The following is a 13,702-nucleotide window of genomic DNA, read 5'->3' on the forward strand; positions in this document are numbered from 1 at the left end:
CCCTCCACGCCACCAGAAAGGTGGCCACTTCATTAATCCACCTTGCAAGGAAAGGCTCCAAAGCAGGGTTATCCTCTGAAGCGTTTTTTCTTAATCCGTAGGATCTCATTTTTAATTAAGTTCTGTATTGAAAATGTAACAAAACTGTAATACATGCAATGCTACCTCAGTACAAATTCAGTCATTTAGGGGAGGGCGTGGCATACACTTCTGTAAAGGGCCAGATAGTAAACATTTTAGGCTTTACAGGCTACACAAGTCTCTATCACTTTTTCTTTGTTCTTTCTTTTTTATGTATATATTATCCTTTAAAAATGTAAAACCATCTCTTGAGCCTTGAGGGAGGTGGGAATTGGCCTTCGGTCTACAGGGTGCCCTCCCTGACCTGACCTAGGATATAGGCAAGAAAATGGAAATGAGAGAAACGAAGCATCTGAACGGCTGAAACCATTGTCTGAAAGCTGGTGGTGTTACGCTTCGAGAAGGAGTTTCAGGTCTCCATCTTGCAGACAGTTGGCGTGGTTTTCCAGTTTTTAGCAGATTTGATATAACACATATAATAAAGAATTTACTTTAGAAGCTGGTTTGGGAGGAAAAGTGACACTTCTCAGTCTGACACACGGACAGACAAAAAGACCCACAACACACAAGCAGAAGCTCTGAGGAAACCATGAACACATGGCCCTGAACATTTCGGTAGCCCCCGAATGCGTCGCTGTGTGACTCAGCTTTATCTGCGGTACCTGTCATGTGCCAGTATTGTATATACATTATCTTTAATCCTTTCAAGAACCTCTGGGGGAGATGATTTTCCCTTTTTTACAGATGAGGAGATTGAGGTTCCCAGGGGCTAAATGACTCACCACAGGACACAGAGGCGAAGAGCTAGGACTTGAGTCCATATTTGCCTGAAGTTTCCACAACTTACTGATTTTCACTGTTAGAGTGAATTCACTGATTAAAGAGTTCTTACGTCTAGAACTTTGCCCTGTGGTAGAATAGCTCCTCCTCCAGTGATGCTGAGAGATTTCCTCGTTGCTGTCATCTCTGGTTTATTTGTAGTTGGTCTTACCTGGCCATTTGGCAAGAAGCCTATCCAGCGGCTAAATAAGAATTCCCAAGTGGAATCAGTTTCATGGGATAGTGACAATATTGATAATAAGATAGCAGTGGTGATAACAGCAGTTATCAGCCAGTGTCTGGGCGAGCCCCGTGTTCACTGCCTCTCGGTCTTATTTGATCTTCACATCAGCCTGTGCAAGAGGATTGTCCCTGTTTTACAAATGAGTTGACAGGTTCAGGGAGGTGAAGTCACTTGCCCAGCTTCACACAGCCAATAACGTATTTCGCATGTTATGGTCCAGTATGAAACCATCCTTATCCAACTCCAGAGTCCAACAGTTATCCATTTGCCTGACTGACATTTGAGTGTTTGCTTGCCAAGTCCTGGGGCGCCGGCCTTGAATACGGAGGACCACGTCCCTGCCCGCGCGGTGCGTCCACTGTGGGAGGACAAACAATAGAGTGCAAACAAGTCGGTGCGGTGACGGGACAGGGAGTGACTCGGGCTTTCAGTGGGTGGGGTGGTGGGGGTGGTCAGGAATGCCGCTCCGGGAGCTGACGCTGGAGCTGAGGGCCGGCGCCCGGGCCGGAAAGGAGCGCCCGGGCCGGAAAGGAGCGGTCTGGGCAGAGGGCTGCCTGTGCCGGCGTCTCCAAGGATCAGAACGAGGCTGGTTCTGATTTCTTAGAGGCTAAACATTTGGGCTGTGATTTCCCGAATAAAGCAATGCAGACGTGTTGGTGCCCTGTGCTGCCGTTTGGGGCCAGGCCCGGGGAAGAGGCCGGTGTCGTCTCTGACTCCTTTCTCCCTCCTGTCTCGCTGGTTCACGTGTATAATGACACGTGGTCAGTCTTAGACGTGTGCCTTCTGTGGGGTCTTGACTGGCCTAACATCGTGAGCATTTCCCCATCACCATTAAAAAGTCTTCACTGTGATCCCCCAGTCCTTGCAGCGACCCTGTAGGGTAAGTGGGAGTTACCTCATTTAACAGACGATGAAACCGATGCTCAGAGAAGTCCTCCAGGTGGTTTACCCGCTAGGAGACGGCAGGAGCTGGGCTCGTACCCTACGTCTGACTCTCTGCACCGCCTCCTGAGAAGGCTCCCCTGCCTGGGCGAACGTCCACTTTGAAGGTGGCGTTAAGCCTTAATGACCCGTATTTCTCTGGGGCTGTGCATGGGCCTGCACTCTCCTGTAAAGGTGAGCTGGGCTGCGGCAGCTTTGGCGGGGGGGGCGGGGGCGGGGGGGGGGTGACAGGACAGCTTCCTCCACCCAGTGGCGGATCTAACAGAACAAGCCAGCCCCGGAGGTTCTGGGATGGTCTGTAGAGGTGGAATCCTGGCCCAGAGAATGCCGTCTGTCCCCAGCGGCATCAGTGTGCTTTTCCGTGGGGGAGGAGAGAGTACAAGGCCTGCGGGTGGCGCCCACAGAGGAGGGCAGGAGGCCCTTCATGCCCTTGTATGTGAGGGGAGGCCCAGTTCTCCCTGTCACAGCAACCTCAGGCCACCGGGCTGGCTAGAGCTGTCATTGGGCAACCAGAGTCAGCAGTTTCAAAGCACCCTGTGTTATCAGTGTCCTGAGGACGCCCCCTCCTGAGGCCGTACGTGAGGACCGTTTTCCCAGCTGGACCACACTTGATGAGCCAACTCATTTCTGGTCTAGTAATTATGAATGCAAGTCTCCTTTTTCTTTCTTTCCTTCCTTTCCCTTCCTCCTTCCCCTTTCCCTGCCCCCTCCCTCCCAGTACCTTGCTCACCTCTGGAAGTCCCAGTCGTCAGAGTGCCCTGTGACTTGTTAGTGGCCATGTCAGTGACCTTGGCAGGGCCAGAGCCTGAGCTCTTCTCCCTGTGGTTCTGGAGCAGACGGAGATTAGCGAGGGGCTCGGAGGCCTTGAGCAGCACAGGCCAGTGATTACTCCAGGTTTTCTAGGGACCAGATTGTTCCAAGGGAGGCAGGGGCAGTAGGTCATGCCTTCCTCTTTATCCTTCATCCCTGCCCCTCCGCAGTATAGACCTCTTCCCACAGGAAGGAAGACTCCTTTGCTGTCATCCCAGTGAAGGAAGCCACCGCGCTCCTCCGTGGATTCTTCTACCTGCCTGCCTTTCACGTGGACACGTGGGCTCAGGCAGCGGTTCCTCTGAGGGGAGGCTCCCCGACACTGCCTCACGTCTGCTGGCTCTGGTTGCCGAGTTGCTGCCCGAGCAGCCGGGAAGATGGCCTGTGTCCTGGGCTTGCCAAGGGGTGCCGGAGCCTCGGGCAGACCCACCCCTGCCAGAAGGAAGAGAGAGTGATTGAAAGGACGCCACCAGGAGAGGACGGGCACACCATCGCTCCCAGGAGGGCTGGATGCGGACGGCCGCCGCTCCAGGGTGCCCCGCTCCAAAGTGGGGCTCGGCCTGCGCCCCCCAGGGGTTGAGGACTGTGCGGAGCAGGCCCATCCCCTGTACTCACCCCGACTTTATTCCTGACGACGCGGTGTTTGTGAATTCTGGGACCCTGATGGATTGCAGAGTTAGGTCTGAGTTTGGCTTGTGCTCCGGCCTCTCGACCACTCCCCCCCTCAAATGACTGAAAGCTGCCAGACTCTGGCCCTCGGGCTTAGAATTAGAATCCCCTTGTGTTGCGTGGAGCAGCTGCTGTAAGGAGTCTTCGGGGGCTTCTTGTTCCGTGACTCCTCGCAGGAAGGACCCTCGCTCTACCCTGGGAAGGCCGCGCTGAGCTCAGCTCACAGAGATTTGTTGGCTTCTGAAGGGCTGGAGGGTCGACAGAAGGAAAACGGGGACTTCCCTGGCGGTCCAGTGGTTAGGTCTCTGCGCTCTCACTGCTGAGGGCCCGGCTTCAACCCCCTGGTTGGGGAACTAAAATCTCACAAGCTGTGTGGCACAGGGAAAAAAGGAAAAAAAAAAACAACAGGAAAAAAACAAAACAAAAAAAAGAGGCCCAAGGTGCTCTTTCCTGCCATGGCCTCCTCCGGCGTGGACCTCTCCCCCTCCCCAGCTGTTGGCTGTGCCTTAAGACTGAACCTGTGGACACGGTAGTGAAGACAGCTTCCTGGTTCCCTTTCTTCCTGTGCTGGTCCTGGCCCATCAGCCTTGTTCTTACTCCTGATATTCTCCTTACCAAGATGAGTGGAAGGAGACTTCGGGGAGCGTGGAGCCAGCTGAGACGCAATCCAAGCCAGGCGAAGGAGGCTTCTCTCTGCCTTGAGAGAGAAAAGCTTCTTCCCCAGCATCCTGAGGGAAAGCCTTGGCTTCTGTCCTCGGGCTCTGGGCTTTGATCCCTGGGGCTGTAAAGGTTTTGACTTTGTAGGGAATTAGGATATGGAACTGGTGTGGTCCGAGTGAGGGGCCAGGCCAGGGACACACTGACCAACAGGCGCTCTGGCTTGCAGCTCCGGTGGGGATGTGGCCCCCCTCTCTCCTGCCTGTGCATAGCATTTCTCCATATAGCTTAAAAGTGCCAGCAGTTCGGAGCACAACTCCTTTCCCAAGGTGGGCAAGTGAGGTGAGCTGTGTGTCCTGCATGATTCCTTTGAAGCCCCCCAGTTCCTGGCTTCCGCCCTGCTCCTCCCAGGTCCCTGCCACGTTCTCACCCTCCCACCCTCCCGTCCCTCCCACATTTACTGATTTCCTTCTTTGCCGTCACCAGTGACAGAAAGGGATTGTGGTGGTAACTTTTCCCCAAGAGAATAACTGTTAAGCAACCGTTGATAGCACAACTCTGATTTTAGATTAAAAATAGTCCATTTGCCGAAAATGCTCAGGAGATGACGGGCAGGTTTTGCTGGAGTGCTGGCGCTGGGGGAAGCCCTGATCAGCTCTCCGGTCGTCTGGGACGTCATCACTTCTCTCCCCGCAAGCCCTCCCACCTTGGTCGCCGACATCCAGGCTACTCTCATTCTCTGCCAAGCTCCAAGATGGTTTCCTGGCTCTAATTCACGGGCTGGCTCAGTTAGCCCCTGGGGAGTAGGGAGAGGTCGCAGAAAGGGCCGCCTCTCGGGTGGCTGGCTCACAGGGTCACTGCTTTCTTGGCAGAGTTGTCTCTGCTTTCTCAGGCCTTAAGCCTGGGGTAGCTCGTCGGTCACAGAACCTCATCACGTGACCTAAGTGAGCCATCGTTCTTGGGAGAGACTTAGTAGAGGGTCAGCACTTGCAGCTGCCAGAGAAACATCTTACTTGTGGTGTGAGCCACCAGTTGGCTGCCATGAACCCCACGATCAGTGCTTTGAGTTTTCAGGTTCCCAGAGAAGATGGGAAACCTTCCCCACTCTGGCTTTCACACTGGGTCCTCTGTCGGCCCAGGTTCTGTTGAGACCAGATGTTCCAACCGAAGGGGCTGGCACTGCTTTCTTTCAGAGATGATTGCTCCCATCTGTGCCAGGCATCTTGCCCCGTGCTCTGCGATCCTTGGCTCTTGGCTTGCAGCAGATAATACCTTCAAACATGCGGTTGCAATTTATTGGCCTTATAAGTTAATTTTAGTGGGTGTGCAATTGATTGAAATCAAAGCTTAACGAAGGCCAGAGTCTAGGGGGTGGAGGAGCAGGGCGGGAAGGCATTTTGTGTTCTTCCTTGCTTCGGGTCTGAGATAATCTTCAAAAGCCTTAATTAGGTTTCCTAATCAGCCCTTCTTGTCTGGAAGACGTTTACAGAGTGAAACAAGGCTGGCGTCCCTGTGGCAGCCCCAGAGCCCGCGAGCCTCTGCGGCAGCGGCCGGGCACTGGCAGATGGGCCTTCCCCCGGCTCCCTGCCTCCTCTCCCCCGCTGGGACCGGGTCACAGTTGTGGTTGTTTCCGCTCCTTCCTTCCATTCTCTGCGCCTCTGTCAGATGACGTTTGAGCGACACCAGCCCAGCGAGGGCAGGGCATCCATGTTCCCGTGAGGAAAAAGCTTGTTGCCTTGGTTTCTTGGGTCCTTGAAACTCCATGTTCCCAGCTGCCTTCTCAGACCTCTTACCCTGGGTTCCCTGGGGCTACCCCTTCCTGGGATGTGAGCATCGGGCCTGGAGAGTTTCAGTGTTTCAGTCCTGATGGGACGCGTAGGTGGCAGCGGGAGGCTTTCTGATGAAACGGAGGTAGCCGAAGTATGGGAAGCAGATAACTGGTGGTTGGTGGGGACACCCTGGCAGCAGGCACAGACACCTCCCAGCAGAAGTCACTGTATCTGGGTCAGGCTGCAGAGTGGGGAGGCGCTGGGCTTTGAAAGAGACTTGGCCTTGATTCTCTGTTCTGCCCTTAGTCACTGACTTGGGGCGAGTGGTCCACTTTCTGGCCTCTGTTTCCTTATCTGTCAGCAAGGTGCCCCTGCCCATCTTGGGGGGGATGGGGGGTGAGGGCAGTCAGTCAGGCGCTGTTCCCAAGGCTCACCTTGCACTCATGGTGTCCACTCGCACCTTCGAGTGTGACAGAATTATCCTCATCTTGCAGCAGTGACCTGTGTGGATGTGTTTTTGATTGTGGCTGGGGGGCGGTTTTGGTGCAGACGTGGCGAGGCAGCAGGCCGCGTTAGGAGGCTTCGGGTTCTGGTGGGGCTCTGCCATAGACCGCAGCAAGACCTTGAGTAAATCTGTTTCAGAAATGGAGTGAAGTAGTTCCCATCTGCGGTGACGGGAGAGAGTACTTAGGATGGAGCCACAAATACTTCCCGAGAGCCTGCCGTGCTCTGAGCACTGCAGGTGCCATGGGGGTGGGTCAGGTGGGCCCCTTGGGCCCAACAGGGGTGAGGAGGTACACAGGGGAAGAAGTGAACAAACGAACAAAGGACTCGCACCCTTTGGTAAGTGCTGAGAAGGACCAAAAACTGGGTGCTGCATCTATAGTAGTGGCCGGGGAGGGGCCGTGGGTTGACTGGAGCGGGCGTCCCTGTCGCAGAGGAGCATCATCAGAGCAGGCCTGGCTGGCATCTGGGAACTTGGATTTGGGAGGTTTTGTTCCATTCCCTGATAGGAGCAGTCACGATGTGGAAGCTGTTGCGCAAACGCTATGGTTTATGCAGAACTGCAGCCTCCGTGCTGGAGTCTGGAGCTGCGGTGTGTGCCAGGCAGAGGAGCTCAGCAGTAAGAACCCTGGGCACCGAGGCTCGGGGTGGGGGGGTGGGCTCCCCGGGGACAGCACTTCACATGCGGTCCCGGCCCGTCGCTGGGGAATTAGGCGCACCTCGTGTGACTCTCCAGGGCAGGGCAGGGGCAGTCTTGGAAGCCTGTACCCGGTTCCCTCCCTCAGCGGCTTGTGCCCTGTCTCCTTTCCCTGGAATAACTCACGGCTGCGAGCATGACTCTTCTGAGTCCTATGAGTCCTCCTAGCGAATCGTGGAAGCTCGGGTGGTCATGGGGAGGCAGGCTCAGCCGTGTAACCTGGTGGGGAGGGGCTCGCTGGTGTGGCCAGGGGACAGGAGCCGTGGGGAGAGGTGCGCGGGCCCTTGTCCGGCGCAGGCCTAGGGTGTAGTCCTCAGCGCCTGGGGAAGGGTCTGGAGGGTCCCGGGGTACGTGGGACAGCTCTGACTGTATGTGCTGAGAGATTCCTCCAGAAGCCGTTCGGAGGCTGGGGTGGAAGACCCTGACCCGGACTCCTCTTATTCTGGTTGCTTGGTCCTGACTGCTCTCCCACTAGTCTGGCTGAGCGACACCTATGGTTTGAGGTTACCCTGTGTTTCCCACCACCAGAAACAGCCAGGCCAGGTTACCTTTGGTGTCCAGAGTCAGAACCCAGCTGAGAGATGGGTGGAAGCACTGAGCAGAGTAAGCGTGAGATGATGGAATCGTTCAGGAAAGTTCTGGGGCAGGTGAGACCTGGACCATCGGGATTGGCCATCGGCCTGCCTGCCTGCCCCTTCACACAGGTCTGGGTGGCCCCTGCCGCGTGAACCTTTTCCCCCTTGCCCGGAGGTGGAGGGCCTCTCTCTCCCGTGTCTGAAGGTCTCCCGAGGGACCCTGCCACAGTGCCGCTTGCTACACATCCTGTGCCCCAGGGACCGCAGGGTAAAGGCGGGGAAGTCGTGTCTGGCTCTGAGCTTGTCGGCAGCGTAATTAGTGTTTGGGTTTCCACATACATTATTTGTATCTTCAGCCACGCGTTTGGAGGGCCTCTGAGAACCCGCCCTGCCTGCTGTGGGCCTCCGGCTGCCAGTCTTGGGCCGGTGTGAAAGTGCTGGAGGCAGCTAAGGGGGAAGCCAAGGTCACCTCAGCTGCGCTGTTTTGATCGAGTGGGAGACACGTGGAGAGAAGCCCTGTCTGCTTTGTGGGGAGTTGGGTCGAGTCGCTTCCTGCTCTCGTGGTGTAAGTTTCAGCTGCTCTGAGCCCTGCTCTGAAGCAGGGGCATTTCCTGCGGTTCCCAGAGCCCATGCATGCAGGGTCCAGACAGGCCACTCGTTGCCCCCCAGCCTGGAGGCCAGTGATGGTGCGTCCATGTGGGTCCCCTTTGCCAGGCTCCTGAGGCCATGCCCAGGGTCTGCTTGCCTTGGCACATGCTGTCTGCTTTTCATCTGCTGGAAGAAAGTTAAATGGAAAACAAGAGCGTGCAGAAAACAAGCTCATTTACAAACATGATCCCCGAGTCAGCATCAAGGACTCTGGTTCCTCCAGGATTCCTGGGTTTCTGTCCCCACCCGGCAGTCAGTCACGCTTCGGGTCGTGTGGCTGCACGTGTTGGGGTGAAGCGAGGACCGGCTTCCTCCTGTGGTGGTGCTCCCTGGTCCTGCCGGGCACCCTGTGCTGCCAGGGAAGCTGCTTCGTGCAAGGATTGAGGGTGGGTGGTCTTCCAGCGGTTCAGCCAGCAGGCCTCTGCTGCCACCTTGAAGTGGAGGGCCCTCCTTCCAGAACTCCCAGTGCAGGGTTCTCGGTGTTGCCCAGACTCCTGGCCACTTGGTGTACCCCTTCCTTCCTTCCCTGACTTTCTCCTGCACCTTGAGGCAGCATTGTGTACAGCGGCGTGTGTGTGTGTGAGAGAGAGAGAATTTACCTAAGTCCAGCCCCACAGGCTAAACCAGGGCCATGAGAACAGGACATGGCTCTGGGGCAGCCAGCTCCCCAGTTCTCAGCTGTGTGACTTGGGTGCATTCCTTTCGCTCTCTGGGTTTCCACCATCTTAACTGTAGAATAATGTATGCAGAGCCCCTGACACAGAATGGGTTCTCAAAAACGGCAGCTCTTGGGCGATGGCGATGGCGACTCCAGAAGGCCTTGACCGTCCACATCCTCCTGGGTGGGCAGTGTGTTCACGGGTAGCCCGGAGAGGCAGAGGATGCTCACGGGTGGCATGCAGTGCGGACGGCATGGTCAGGTGCCAGGCCAGCTCGGCGGCCCCTGCAGCAGAACCATTGTTTCCAGAGAGGCCTTCATTATTCCTCTTCAAGTAAAAAAATAAAAACCTCGTAAAGCGAGGCTGTAAAGCGCCGCAGCCACGGTCCAGATGTGCACGTCTAAGTGCAACTGGCATTAAAGTCGCGCATGCCTAAGCCGATCGGCATGTTTGCTCTGGGGGTTGTTGCACCTGTGTGTGCTGGAAGGAATGTCCACAGAATACCTGTCCCATGTCCGTGGGCAGATTCTGGGACGCGTTCCGAAAACCATGGTGGAAACGGCTGTCACTGGAGGTGTGTAAGCAGAGTTTTGGTCAACTTAAGATGTTCGGAGTCTGCGCTGTGGCACTCAGAGTCTGCCTCACACCGGCCCTCATGCAGCCACCTGAGCCTGGAGTGTCAGAGCTGGGAGAGACCCTAGTGAGCCTCAGATCCAATGTTTTCATCTTACAAATGAGAAAACCACATTGGTGCCACATAAATATTCCTTGCCTTCCTCTTGGCTTTGTTTAATGAAGCCGACTGCAGAAGCTCACACTCCAGCACCTAAGGGTGTGGCCTTGTGCTGCCCGCCTCCCCCCACCGACTTGTCTGGGTTTGGGGGTGACTGCCCGTCCTCCGAATCGCAGGTGTCATCACGCTGCCAGAGATCCACGTCCGCTCCGGCCTCCTGCCCAGTCCTGGGAAGGCTGCCCAGCCCACTTTCGGCTAAAGGACCACGTCTGAATGAACCCTGCTCCCAGCAGATCTGTGCTGGCTGTGGTTCTTTTGTGGGGGTCATGGCATGTGACTCATTACCTGTTGGGGCCTCTGTATTAGAGCCGCAAGTCCAGCTATTCTCCCAGGAGGCAATTTGATGGGAAAGAGGGAGGGCCAACCTCCAAGCCGATTCCAGTCCCGGCTTCCCTATTACATGCGCAGCCCCGCGTTGGCCAAGCCTGGTTACAGGCCAGATTCCTGAAACAAGTTTCCATCCTGGTCTCCACGCACACCTCAGCCTCAAACACTCCATAAAGCTTTAGGAGCCGAAATAGGTTTGGGGTTTTGTTTTTTTTTTCCTTTTGTGAAGTAGGTCATTTTGAGTATGAAGTATTATGTTTTCCCTTTTGTCTCCTCCTCCCCAGAAGTCCTGAGGTTGGAGAGTTATGGTCATAGAATCTGTATGTGTGACGCTGACTTTGGTCAAGTGGAGGAGTGCATTTCAGGGGGAAATGACATAGCTCTCTGGGAAAAAGAGAGTCACTGACACCCCAGGCTTTTCGCTGATCCAGGTTCAGGGTCTAACTCGCCCAGGCGCTTCAGTGTTATTGGCTGTGCGGGTAAATAGCCAGCCCACCCGAGGGGCTTGCCTGTGGCTCCTGGCTTATCCAGCACAGAGCTGTGCCCTGGTGACCTGGGTTTATGAAACCTGGGTTTATGAAACCTGGTTGTGGTCAACATACTGTTTTTCAGATGGTGGGACTTAACGGAGCCAATCCAGGTGCCCCCATCTCCTTAATGCCAGCTGTCCGAATTCTCTGCAGTTCCATTTGCCTTAAAAAAATGTTAATCTGCTGGGAAGATCTTGAAAGCCACCAACTGTGGAGCCGATGGCACTTGGTTGAAAGAGTTCACTCTTGGGTGGACATCAGAGCATCGTTTTCCTCTCGTTGTTCCCGGGTTGGTCTGGGTCGGTCTATCGGTTCCCCTACTCCTGATGTTCCTGGAACTCTGAAAGGCCCCACTGTTCCCTGGTTCGACTTTCCAAGCCGGCTTCTCTGCAGTGTCCCCACAGACTGTCCCTGTGTCCCTGTGGCCAACAGGTCATTCACCCTCCTCACCGTGTGTGCGGATTTCAGCCCTCACTCCCTGAAGGTACCAGGCCTAAGAAAAGCCCAGGGGTTTCGTCTTTGGGTGTCCACGTTTTAAAGATGTTCCCCAAGCTGCCCCCTTGACCAGAGACCTCTGGGCCTTCCCTTTTGTGCCCAGCACAGCTGGGCCATGGCAGTGGTCCTGGGACCGTCCTCCCTCCCTCCCCTGTGGAGCAGGGGCAGAGCACAGGCGGGCCGGGTGAACCCATCGGCAGCCCGCTAGCAGCGCCAGGCCTCTCTTGATGCCTCGTTCATGTTGCCATGCGCGGCCCGAGAGCAAGTCGCCAGTGATGGCAGAGCCCCCTTATTGAAATAGCATGTTAGCATTTAAACAATATTAATACTATTTGACTCATTAAATATACAAAGGCCAGTTAAAGTGCTTCCATGTGTGTGCTGTTAGTTCTGGCGGGCGACTCCTCAGATGGCTTTATGTGGTTTCAGACAACATTTTAGCACATTCTTAAAATACCCACAAAAGCCTTTATGTAAAAACTCATAAATGTGAACCACGTAAAAATTATTTTTTTTCCCGTTTCATGTCATTATGATCAAGGTACAGTAGGTAAGAATAAATTTCCAAAAACTTGTTGAGGTCCCTCTTTAATTAACGCTTCACGCGCAGAGCAGGGCCATAAACGGTGGGACGGGGGCTGTCCATGCCCCGCCCCCGGCCGCTCTGCCACAGAGGCTGGCCTTCGGGGCGATTCTGAGCGGCCCCTTCTCATCACGCGTCCTCCAGTCCCTTTGTCCTGGAACGTCAGGTTGAGACTCGCAGCCGTGCGCGTCCCCAGAGGTTCCTTTAGGTGAATGGAATGTGGGTCCGCTCTTGAGCAGCACGAGGAACAGTGGCCGCTCTGGTGCTGCCGCCCTCATCTCTTCACTGAAAGTCAGACCGCCTGTAAGTTAGGGTACTACCCGACGGGACACTCTCCCAGCTACGAAACCAATTACGGAGGTCACGTGGCTCCATGGAAAGGTGCTCGTGATTCCGGCCAAGTGAGGAAAGCCGAGCCCAGCCCAGTCCCCTTGCTGTGCCTACAGTTACATAAAAAGTAAGCATCTGGACAGAGACCGGAGGGGAATTTGGAAAAATGAGATTTATGGGATAAGCTGATTTATGGTGTTGTGGGCTAAATTTTAAATTTCCTTTTTTTAAAATAATGTTCTTCTAATAAATTTTTTAATTTGGGGGAAGAATAGTAACCCACGTGAGCATCAGAGTCGAGCTTGCATTTTTACCTCCTTTGTCTCCAACATTTTGTAACTTTGGACCTGGTCAGTGTGGCCCACAAGGGAAGATGAGGATGCCAGGGAGGAGCTGCCCGGAGTGGGAGCTGGGCCGTGAGATGGGACTTTAGAGTGGAAATGGCCAGTTCCGCCCCGCAAAACGGTAATGCTGTTGTTTTATTTTTCTGGAAGAAAACAGAAATCTAAGGGAGGGGACTGAGAGGGCTCAACCACAGGCCATCCGGTGCTTTTGAACTGGTTGCCAGGTGGTGTCGAGGAGGGTTGTCAAGCCACCAGGCCCTCTGCTGGTTCCCTCCCAGGGCAGCCTGACCTGCCCTCCCCCGAGTCCCAGCACAGAGACAAGAACAACACTCTGGGCTGGAAGGCGCCTGAGGCGGGGGGCCGTGGGCTTCGAGGGGCAGAAGGACGAACACGCCCGCTGGGCTTCGCGCCTTCGCTCCAGGAAAGAAGGAATTAGCGGCCCACTTCTGCCAGCACAAGAAAAGCCACATTTTTAAAAGTTGTTTTTTCCCTTTTGATGTGGGGCTGCTCTCCCGACAAGCAGGCGGAAAGGGAAAACCATGCGATGGAACCCAGCCATCTGTCACTGAAAGGACGGGTGTTGGCGGGTCTGCCCTGGGCTGCCCTTCCCGCCCGCGGTAGTGCTGCTGTGCTTCCCGGGGAATTGGGGGAGGGGGCACCAAAACCCCGGAGCCCATGCCGCCCGCTCACCTGAGCGAGGGGTCTGGTCCCAAGGTGACTGATGCGTCCCCACATGTCCCAGGAGCATTCCAGGGTGGCCCGGTGTGCGACCAGCTCCCTGCAGGGCTGGGCCGGGTCACGGTGGCCCTGTGGAGGGAAGTGGGGGGGCCTCAGGCTCTACGCCAGAACACTTACCTACTTGGGGTTTGGGGAGAGATTTAGAACAAGGGAAAGCGCCTTCCTGAGTGGGGTCCCCCAGTGCCCAGCGTTGGCCAGTTTCCCGGAGTTGCCCTGGGCTGGCGCCGAGCTCGGGCCTGCAGGTGTGTCTCTCCCTTCTCCCGTGCTTTCCCCTCGCAGTTCTACGCTCTGCTGCCCTGGTTGGAAGCCAGAGTCCTCAATCCCTCAATCTTTCCTTTCCCTCAATCCCTCAACCTCAGTCCCTCAATCTTTTGACCAACATTTAGCCCCGGGGCTGGCACCTCATACAGCCTCCTGCCGTCACCTGCCTTCTGGGGCCGACTGGCCAGGGGAGACAGCTGTGAATTTCACTTGACGGCTCAATCGCA

The 13,702-nt window shown here is 55.5% G+C and overlaps 1 protein-coding gene across 2 annotated transcripts in view; it reads left to right on the forward strand.

The window, feature by feature from the left end:
- Positions 1-13,702, forward strand: part of CAPZB (capping actin protein of muscle Z-line subunit beta) — a 136,432-nt gene that overhangs the window by 101,725 nt on the left and 21,005 nt on the right. The window lies entirely within an intron of this gene.

Source organism: Eubalaena glacialis, chromosome 3 (genome assembly GCF_028564815.1).
Source record: "Eubalaena glacialis isolate mEubGla1 chromosome 3, mEubGla1.1.hap2.+ XY, whole genome shotgun sequence".
NCBI lineage: Eukaryota > Metazoa > Chordata > Mammalia > Artiodactyla > Balaenidae > Eubalaena > Eubalaena glacialis.